General features: G+C 39.6%; 1 long non-coding RNA gene across 1 annotated transcript; it reads left to right on the plus strand.

Annotated features, from left to right (window-relative positions):
- Window positions 1-1,245: 1,245 nt before the first annotated feature.
- Window positions 1,246-6,883, plus strand: LOC118246402 (uncharacterized). Its single transcript, XR_004778152.2, has 3 exons — window positions 1,246-2,568; window positions 2,744-2,855; window positions 5,317-6,883. It is a non-coding gene; the product is annotated as an uncharacterized LOC118246402 (long non-coding RNA).
- The last annotated feature ends 4,620 nt before the right edge of the window (window positions 6,884-11,503 follow it).

Below are 11,503 nucleotides of genomic sequence, written 5' to 3' on the forward strand. Positions count from 1 at the left end.
TCCCCCTCATGAACAAAGCAAAACAGATGTAACTTAGGCAGCGTGATCTGCCTAGCGTGATTAGGGATGCGAATAGATACGTATCCCTCCAACCAAGGCACCTCAATGAAAGCTGTGCAAAGCTGTGCTTTCTGACCTTCGCAGTAACTGTGTGCAGATCTTCTGAAGTCCTTGCTAATGTGCATGGAGCTCAGTGTAAAGCCTATGAAGGTCCTTTAAACTACTGTCTTTACCTGTAGCTTCAGAGCAATTAATAGTTTCTGCACATGAACTTCCAAGGTACCTCCAGGCTGACCAGCTCATGTGAGGTGGGACAGGCAACATTATGGATCAGAATGGATGGAAGAATGAATCTTAACCTACTGTGGTACTGCCACTGGCCCTAGGCCACAGACTTGTTTAAAGACTATCCAGATAATTCAGGAAAGTAATGGTGCTATCATCAGCAGAGAACTGAATCTCTCAGGTACAGCATCATTTGTAATTAAACTAGCATTCATCATAAGAAGCTGAATAGGCAAATGGTTTACGAACATGATCACACAGTTACACTGGGAAAGACAACATATGGACCATATTTACACACAACCCAAAAAGCACTGCAGCTCCACAAGGAAGCATATAGAAATCAGATAAGTAATAGCAGTTCATAGGAATGAAGCTAAGCATTATATGAAGAGAAATAAAAGCTCTTTCTCTCAGGAGAAGACCTCTCATACTGTTGCAGGACATTTTGCCAAGGCTTGCACACATACCGAAAAGACTTCTCCACAATTCGATAATGGCTACATACAAGCTGACACCAAACCTCAGAGCTGGAGAGAGTCAACAGATTGACAAAAGGACTGAGAGCTGCATTCTGAAACCTAAGCCTTTCTCTAATTGCGCAAAACAAGTTTCCAAAGCTGAGATTTCTAAAATGAGTACGGCTCAAAGCACACAGAGACATTTGTTTCCAAGTCTTTCTGTGGATACCATGGATGTCTAGCCTTCTAACATACTTTAAAGTTTTGAAGGGAGACAGTGCCATACAGCAGAGCGGGTTCCCGACAGCTGAACAGATAGCTCATTTGTGCAACTCTGCCTGAAGTGAGGGTGCAAGTATAGCACTTAACGCTTCTGCTCCTGCCTTCTCTCACTGTCTTTCTTTGAGCAACTTGCTTAATCCTAAGTAACCTATCCACAGAGCTGAAATAGCAGTATCTATCTGCCAGTAGTATCACAAGAAATAATTTGTTGACATCTGTGTGCTGTTTTGACTCTGTGGTGATGGACACTAGAGAAACATTTAGAAACAGATGTCTGTGGAGAGGTAAAAAAAAACCACACCTGTGAATGTGTAAACATATAATATTTAGTACTTTTATAAATCCAACTCTGTATAGCAGAGACCTTCTAGTTAGTAAACATAAATAAGAGATGGTTTCTGAACAAATTGAACTACAACACAAAGTCTGTGTGATTTTTCCTTACAGAATTCAAACACAAGGTCTATACTTTCCGCAACAGTATCAAAGCAACGCTTGTGAGACAACCAAGAGGGCATTTTGTCCTGGACATCTCTTCCTAAAAACATACCTCTTAAAAGAAGAAAGTCAGTCGAGGTGACATAAGGACTGTACTTTAGCAAGCTTCAAAGTTTCTGTGAAGATTAACCAGAGTCAAGATCTCCTTTCCCATTAGCAGAGACCCTCAAATAGCGTATGTGAGAATCACACAGCTGATAGTTAAGGAGGGATTTCTGGTATGTCAACAAAATTTGAATGTTATTAGGAAATGGTAGAAGCGAGACTCACAGGTAGTTTCTGTACACAGAAAAGCCTTGATCCGTATTTCAACAGGAGTGGTGGCTTTAGGCACCACCATACTCCTGCTGCTCCATTCCTAAATATCGGGATTCAAAGAGCAGTGTCTCACTAAAGTCTAATGACAATACCATTACCTGCAACCTGTCCCTTCACTACCAGCAAAAAATAATGTGTCACCCCACTTACATCCTTAATCAGGACTTCAAAACTGGCTGGGTAATAAGTGCATTTACTCTAACTTACAAGTAAGGTACAACTTAAGACTACTAGAAGTGATTTAGCTCAGTGAACCAAGAAATAAGCAAATAGTAAGGGAGTGCCTGGGGCAAACACTTCTGGGCTGCTTATCTGGGACAGTTTTTAGCTACAATTAGTCGTTGGTACATTTTTGTTATCATTCCACACCACTGTTTTCTTCAATTAAAGACAGCTGACAAAGTCTTTCACGGCATAGTTGAGACAAACCATAATTTTTTCTTCTGTACAAAATTTGTTGCTATTATTTAACATCTATTTTCCTTATTGTCTGTCTTGCATTAATTCTTGTCCCTTCCATAGCTTCAGGTTCAGTCTATTGGAAAACGGTCAGCACAATAATCCCTATCTCACTCATTTTCCAGCAAAGAGGAAAAACATTTCTTCCTTGAAGTTTCCAGCGGGGGTTACTGGAAGGATTACATGGCTTGCAGGAAAGAAGTACACTTGCACACAGGGAGAAGAATGACCAAGACTGCTCCAGCCAGAAGTTCCCAAAGAGCGGGTGAGCAGCATTTACTCCTACTGAGATCACTCTCAAAACTCTCAAAGCCGTCTCCGGATCTAACGATCAGTTCGACTCAACCCTAACCAGAATAAATCAAGGACAGAAAGCCTCTTCTGTGTCAGCTACAAAGGTCTTTATCTTGTATTTTTTCTTTTTCTCTGATGCCACACAGCACGCAGAACAGAAGTCCTACAGAGTACAAGTATTCTGGCACAAATGCTCTCCACAAACAGGAATGGCCACCAAAACACACAAAGAGTAGATGCTGGGGACTTCACTGAGAGGTAAGATCTCCGTGTTCAAATCTCATCTTGCCAAACTTCAGTGACCTGGAGCAAAAACCTCTGCTTTGACTCAGACATAGTAGGTACTTGGTTTCTCATATCCCAAGTGCAAGCAATCTTTTTTCTGCCAGTGCTTCTTCCCCTATCTCACTTGTCCCAGGCATGTTCTGGTACAGTGATACACTTCAATTAGATTTTGTTCAGCCAAGAAATGCCTGACAATCTCTAATCTTAGCATTTATCTTCTCTCCTTATTCCCTGTGGTTGTCCTATGTGAAAAGTTATTGTCTTGAAAACAAAAGCGCAGAGCAGAATATTTATGACACTTAAGAGACTAGCAAATTCATGAGCTGCTGAACATGGGGAATCACTAGATAAAATCCACAATGCACAAAGCAAATCCACAAAATGCACAAGCAAAGCTTGTGCAAAAATCTTAGTTTTAATGCTGGGAAGAGCCTTTTACCATGGAACTCATCATAAACTAATGGTAACCTCTGAACCAGTGCACCAGGTATATTCCCTGCACAAAGGGACGCTACCAGACACAGACTCACTGTGCCTTCAACACTGTTGATGCTTTTTTATCCGTGCAAATAAGTACATTGTGTTAAAAAATAATAATAAAAAAAAATCTCTCCATATTTTCCTAAAATGTACTTTCTTATGAGCAAATTACTACCTTGCATAAAAACCAGGTGAAACTTTAAGTCTTTTATCCAGCTTTCATGTTTACGTGACCATTTTCAGGTATTGATATGCCTGAGCTGAAACACTGAGATCACCAGAATTCATATAGTAGAAAAAGAAATAATACTACATTTGGTAAACAGAGAAACATAACAAGTGGTTACATTTACTGCAGAAGAGTTTGGATATAAGTCTCCCAAACAGCAAAACATGAAAACACCTTGCATTCAAAGTACAGCTGTTTTACTTTTCAGTAAGAAATAGACTTTTAAAGCTAAAAAATCCTGTTAAACACGTAGGGAAAGGTTTGGCAAGACAGATTGTTTTCCATCATTAGATGAAATTTTGAAAGCTGTTTCCTAGCAGAACATTTCATTGCACATGTTTTGGACACTTTCATCTGACTTTCAAGTCAACTGAGATCACTGCTTACACCTCTTATGGTTAAAAGAGAAACAGCAGATTTCTGAACATAAAAATAGCTCCCCTTCCCAGAACAAAACCAGGGTTTCAGAGGGAAAAAGTGCTAAATTAGTTCACAAGAGCGGATGTTTTTGTTTTTGTTTTTTTCCCAAAGAAATAAATCCTTCATATAGTTACACTTGCACAGTGGTTTAATTAAATGTCAAAAATCTCCTTTAAATAAATAAATAAAAATAATAGCTTATAGAACATTAAAAAGCCCACTCTCCATGTTTAAGTGTCCTGTGGGAAGACTCGCAATACCCACTACCTAAGTTAATTTCTACAAACCTACAGGTAGGACTTTACTGTCCTTGAATGAATGCAGTGCACCACACTCTCTTCCCTGGGGACATACTGATTACTGATGCTTCACAAAAAGAAGAGGACGCAGCACGTTTACACTGCAACATAATGTACTTTCATACATCAGTGCATTTCTTGCCCAGCATTGCGTTATTTGGGATGATTCCACAGAGAAAGCCACTGTGTCCCTTAGAAGTTCATTGACTCCCACCACAAAACACATCTCATCTTGGAGATGAATCCTGTCTCTGAGAGGAAGTGAGTGGCCACAGACTGCTTTGTTGGGTTGGAAATCAACAGCAAGCAGGTAACTCTAATGAAGGGCTCTATCTAACTCCCATTAGAAACAACTACAACAACATCAACCGCTTAAGCACACTGTGTTTGTATTACCTCAAGGCATGAGAGAAATAAGCTGCTCTTCCAGGGGTAGGAGCCCTCACATGCAAGGGCGAAAGCAGCAGCTACTTCCTCATTGACATCCAGGACACTACACGGGATCTCCACCTGTCCTGGGGGCAACTTTAACCACAAAACCCATCTGAGTAACTCCTAAGTAACAAATATGCTCAGAGCTTTCAGCAAAGCATTACAGAATCCTTGAAATATATTCCCTGCTCAGTGCAAAAAGAACATATTCATCTTCAAAAAAAAAGTTGAACGAGTTTATCAGAAACTTCCCTAGCACCACAGATAATCATCTCAAGTTCAAAACTGAAATTTCCCTGGATCTACTGTATTTTCTAATAGTTATGCCCTATTCTGAAATTAGAAGGAAAAGGTGACAGAAACAAAGCTGGTCCAGAGAAAGCAAAGACGGAGAAAAGTTTCCCAGTAATTCATTCCTTTCACATCTTAGGGTATTTTTATCAGCTTTTCTAGTACAGGTTTTAAAGGTTTTTGGTTCAGATCACAGGACATGCAAAGTCTGCACTCTCTAAGCAAGAGCTGCATTCAAGTTACCAGGGCACTTCAGACAGTGACATTTCTTCCTGTTTTGCAGAACGGGCTGTTCAAGCTCTCCCCTTGGAAGAAAATACATAGGGAACAGTATCACTAGTAGTTGGAAAACATGGATACTTCTTAAGACTTCAAGCAACACATCAACAATAGATAATACTTCACACAGAGAAATAATTCACAGGTTTTCTGCCAGATGAAGCTGTACTGGATATTACCAAACTGCACAGGGAGATTCAGCTGAATTGTGAAGGGCCATGAAGTTAAGGCTAAAACTCTAGAGGAAACGCATGATGCTTCAAGGTGCCTCCAGCCAGTGGATGTTATGTGGTGAGCAAAGTGGGATGCTTTGCCCAGAACTTGGATGAGATGAGAAAAGTAAAGAAGAAAAACTGGAGACAATGATGCTCTGTCTGATACTGGGGAATCATCACTGTGGGTGTAGATGGCACTGTGTCACAACCTGCCTTTTCTCAAAGGACAGCACTTGGGCCAGTTTTTAAAGATGACCAAGTAACTGGAGCTTTCTTCAACTAAAGACCCTCTTCATCCAGAAAATGAAGTACAAAAAGTCTTACAGTTCTCTCTAGAGATCAGTTCAGGAGAAGTGCAGCCCAAACCATCCATCTCTGGAGAAGCACCACAAGCTTATTCCTATTTTTATAGGTCTTTTTCTATGAGATGTTACAAGGGCTATATGCTGCCAAATCAATGGAGGAGGAGGCGCCCTGTTCCTGGGCTACATGACTCAGGCTGCTGAGAACGGCACACCACACCCCGTGCTCTTCTGGCTGTGAAACACATCTACTCAGATGGGAAGAGTGTTTCAGTGACACCTCATTCTGCTGGCAGGCTGCACATGGAATTAACAACAACAACAAAAGGAGTGGGACATTTCTCAGTGGTTTACAAAACAAACAGGGAAAAAAAAAAAAACGACACAGAGAAATCTATGACTAATATGATACAGTGAAAGAAAGAAATCACACAAACATCTCTGTTTCCATGACAAGGTTTATATATAGCAAAATGGTAAACAGAAAGAGCTGTTGTGTTCAAAGTGGATCACACTGACAGTGGAAAGACAGCTTTAGTTTACAGTATTCTGATATAAATAAAACCTGTTTCTAGCCATATTGATGCATTATTGATAATCTGCAGTTAACGTTTATCTCTGTCTATATCTCCAGGATGCTAGTTCAAACAGAGAAGTGTATGATGTCTGATATTCACCTTTATAATAACTGAAGGTGATGCAGGGGGTTGAATTCTGACAGCTTTCACTATGAAAGTCACTTGAAGGAGCTGGGAGTGAAACATCAGAGCACTCATAGCCTCCTTGTCCTCCAGATGTGCTTTTCCAGGTATCAAGCCTAACAACCACCAGAAAGCAGATTTTAAGGCAACTGTTCATACACTGGGGTTCATGACACCAGGTATGGTCGTACAGTCACAGAGGGCTTCTTTGAGCCTAACTGAAATCCAGTTAAAGCTGGTATCTTTGCAAGTAGTTGTGCTCATGCTAAACTACAGCTCAAAGAGTAGAATTGCAGTCAGAAGTTTGGGAGCTTCTCAGGAAAACAATAATGGCATCATTCCCATTTGGCACTAGATGTGACTTCAGCATTCAGAATTGAAAATGTGTCAAATGAAACAAATACTCACTCAATACCTACCCAAAGCATACAGGTATTAGTCAGTACATCCTAATGCATTGAAAAATACTCCAAATATAAACCATAACCATTAAAAAAAAATGAGAGAAAGAGACAGAAAGTTGAATAAAGTATTTGCTATCAGTGATCCACCCAACTTTATGAAAAAAAGAAAGATAACCGTATCTGTAAGCTATTTGTAGACATCAAAGATTTATCAGCAAAGCAATATGATAGTTTCCATGATTCATAGCTATCTTGTTAGATTTGTTGAGAGGGCATGGAGGGAGAGAAGATAAAGACAAAAGAGATTGTTATTCTTCAGCTTTAGTCAGATGGTAGCAGACTATTTCAAACAGTAATGAAGAAAATTAGACTTACACGCACCTTGCAATATTTATGAACAGCTGTGCCCAAATACGTTTCCTTATGCAAACTGTTGAGTATGTAAATCAGCATTCATACAAACAGATCTCCATGTGCACAGCCATTTCCCCATGAAAGTTGCTTATTTCTAAAGCCAAACCTACTTCCATTCAAATCTATAGTACAATTTCTTCTGACTTGAGACGAAGCAGGAATAGAGATCTGACTTCTGCAAAAAACATTCTCAAGGTTGTTTGCTTTATTTTAAGTCAGACCTACGTATGAGACTGTCCATCAGCTCGAAGATCCTTCAGCGATTGGAATAGATTTATGGGATGCCACTTCTATGATCTTTCCTCAACACATGTTCATAAAAGCTTTCACAAGTGGTTATTCCCTCTAGATTGTACTCAGACTTACATTTCTGGTGCACCCAAAGGCCCTAGAAGCTTTGCCTACAGATTGAGAAAAGAGTCCTTTGCATTTGGGATGCATTCACATTTTATTCCAGATCTTTTTATCATAAGAAACATCAGATATTATAATTTTTATAAGGAGTTTGACAGAACTCTGGTGTGTCAAACATACTGAAGCCCAAAAACCTAAAATCTATTAATCACAGCTACCTTTGCTTAAACTCTGTACACTGATACCAATTGTTTCTTTAGTTCTTTATTTCTTTTCATACAGAATATTTTTTCTTTAGTTTTTCCACCTACCAACATGGTTTTATTGGTGGCTAAAAGGCATCCAGGAAAAGTGATCTGTAAAACACAACAATGCAGTATGTTTCCCATGGCTACTCAAGTTATTAAAAGGTTAGTTCAAGTCTACAGGCAATGAAATCATACCACCATTATCATCGCCTTGTGGGAGCAATAATTCTGGGTGGTCTGTAACACTACAACTCCTGGCCTCCTAGATAGTATGACAATATTGTCAAGAAGAGTCTATCTAGGAGTGTAACTAGGCTGAGGCTTTTTGACCTCATAGATAAATAGGTTTTGTTGAAAGCCATTCTATTATTTTTCAGATTAGCTTAGACTTGCATTTGCTTCATTCTCTGTCGAGGGGGTGGGGAGAGAGAAGAGCCTTGAGATATCCAATAAATGTTTATCCAGCTGCAGTAGCTTGATTCTTAAAGTATAACTGTCAACATCTCCACTCCCTCATGCAAATCTAAATTTGTAAACAATCCTAATAATTCCTCCTCACTGTTGTTCGTTTTAGTTTTACATTCCTGACTGAACAGCTACAGTACTTGAAGCAAGGAAAGCAAAGCTAGCAAATCCAGTACTGTCTGTGGCGGAAAAAAATGTCGTACTAAAACCAGGGGCTCCCAGAACAGACTGTTCAATGCTAATTTTAAATCTTAAAAAATAGTGCCAGTTTGACATCAGTGAGCTATTTTTTCATATTTTTTAAATAATAAAGAGCAACTGTGTTGCCTTTTTTCAGATGTTTGATTCAACTCCCATTCCCCTGTGTAAATGGCCTCAGAACATTTATGATTTTTAAGCTATGTAAGCAGAATTCCACTTTGCATGCATTTTCTTACCACCATACTTCATAAAACAAAATGTCTTTATCTAGTTTGTCCATAGTTTGTTTTTGCCTAGATATACCATCCCTGCGCAGAAAGTCAGTCAGTCTACTTAGGAAGGAGATCCGCTAAGTTTTGTGTATCATGAACAAGTGGAATGTTACATTTTTTCCCCCTTTTTCATTAATAATTAAATAATAATGGAAGACATGGTACACCATCACTGAAGACATTTTATTCCAGGCACAGTGAAGAGCACTTTCCAGCACTTATGTAGCTTCAGCAACGGCCTGATCTTGCAAGTATTTATACACTGGCTTAACGGGGAATAGCTGTGATTGAATTAATGAGCCTAACAAACATCCAAGACTAGTCTCGCACATAAACATTTGTAGCACTAGGGACTAATAGCCTCAAAATTATAGAGACAATTCTATTTAAATATAATGTTTTAGAGATCTTTTTAAGATGTTAAAACAAATAATTCTCTGAGCAGCAAAATAAAGCATTATTTCTCACAGTTTATATCTCACGATTGAAGCCCTTAGAGCATTCTGTAATGAACACAGCTTTTCCCTCAGAAAAAGTCTAAGTCCCTTTCCACTTTTTCTGCAGGTATTTTCAGATCACTTTAAGACAATAGGACCTTTGATATCTCTTTCTCTCTCAAATTTGGTTAGAAGTTGGCCCAAAAATTCAGAGGCTATAAGGGGACTTGTAAAGCAATGGCATAGACCCTGTTTCTAGCATGATCTCTTCAGAAAAAGACTGAAGACAACAAAGAAGTCTAAAAAAAAAAAACCTGCTATACCTTATTGAACCCACAGTTGTAAAAGACATGTCTAGTTTGTATATATTGATTTGGCAGGTTATATGCTAAAAAGAATGCCTTAACAGAAGGAGCTGGCCCAAACTTAACTCTGTACTTCCTATTTACAATTTTGGTTCTCAGCTTTGACACAGCCTTTATATTGCTCTCTAAATGCAAAGGTTTAACTACACATTTCCTCACCCTCAGTCGGCTTACCAGCAACTGAAATGAGTGCCACACACAACACCAAAACTTTGGTATTTCTCTGTATTTCATGTGGAGTCTGCTTTCAAACATGCGTTTGCATTAAGAGCTCTAATGTGTGTCAGGCTATCTTCAGTTCCTGCTGGTAGTGGGAAACCTGAAATAGATTCCTGTCCTTATTTTCTCTATTACTTCCTTCTCTCTTCTAAGATGTGCTAATGAGGCACTTTTTTAGAGGACCCCCCCCCCCCCCCGCCTTTTATCATAGCCAAGAGCTTTCCACACTTCTCTGGAGAAAACATTTTGGTCAGTTGGCTGACAAGCAGTCACCTAATGCTATCTCTAGAGCCTTGAAGGTCCTAAGCTTTCAGGTGGTTTTGAGTACCTCTTCCCATCACATATTCAATAAAATCTTAAGGCCTTGGGTTGTTCGACAGGCTGATGTTCCCTAAATTTGTCACCTAAAACACACAATCTTAATGGTAAATACCATATTCACAAAGATACGAGAACTAGCACATGTTGCTACTGATGGTCAAGTCTCTTCATTCCTTTGGAAATGACTAAGGACATTCCTTGGACATTGAAACTCAGTCTGGATTCTCTAGATTCTGAGAGGCAAGGAATTAGAAATAAGTCTCCTGGGAAGCAGAGAAGAGGTACTATATCCTGCTCCTGGACTCAATAAGTCATCCTTCAGCAACATTAATGATGGAATGTGATATGAAAAAGATTTACCTCAACCTACCAGGTAACATTACTCATGTCTGCATGACCCTAACAAGGACAGCACGCATGGCTGAAGGTCAGCTTGGTACACAGATGTTGCCCTTGTGATCTGACCCCCTTTCCATTTGCAGCGGGAAGCCCCACAGAGCAGCTGCTGAAGGGCTCCACAAGAGAGGATGATATTACAGGGTTACAACTTCTCCAATTCCAGGCCTTTCAGAAAAGAATCTGAAGCCGATCCATTTCCCCAGTGATAGGTTCCTCAAATTTGGACCATTCATTCTGCCAAGTAACATTTTAACTTCCATTTCTTGTCCCTGAATTTCCTTATTTTCAATACAAACACAGAGAAGAATTGAAGTGAGTTCCACTGCATGAAGCTTTCATATGTTTGTCCTATCACTTCTTCGTACTTCATTGATCAGCCTTAGTTTTCTGTCAATATTTGTCACTAACAATCTGGCAAAACTCACTTGTAAAAATGACTTAAATAGTGTGCCGTAAGACCTCGTCAATGATGCTTACAACACAGGCTTTGGTCACACTTTGTAAATGCAGAATAGCACATACAGCTTTATAAGAAGGCATTAAAACGGCAGAGTCTTGAAATGCAGATTAAACACATGATCATTTTGAGACCCTCTGTAGCAAGCTTTGGGTGCTGTCACTACAGCTCATCCCGCGTATCTCCTTGAGCAGCAATACCTTCAAAGAATTCCATCAAGGCAGCAAGCCGTGACCTCCATTTCCTGACTCTGTGTCAGCCCGCTGTAATCAAGCTGAGCTTTTCTGAGTAGTCTTCCATTTGATCTCTGAAAAAAAATGATTTCTAGGACTTTCCCTCTAACGGATGTCAATCTCAGAGTGCCAGTGCATATGGCTGCTTTCCCAGTTGGAGAAAGGTTGTTGCACCAGCACGTGT

Source organism: Cygnus atratus, chromosome 12 (genome assembly GCF_013377495.2).
Source record: "Cygnus atratus isolate AKBS03 ecotype Queensland, Australia chromosome 12, CAtr_DNAZoo_HiC_assembly, whole genome shotgun sequence".
NCBI classification, from domain to species: Eukaryota; Metazoa; Chordata; class Aves; order Anseriformes; family Anatidae; genus Cygnus; species Cygnus atratus.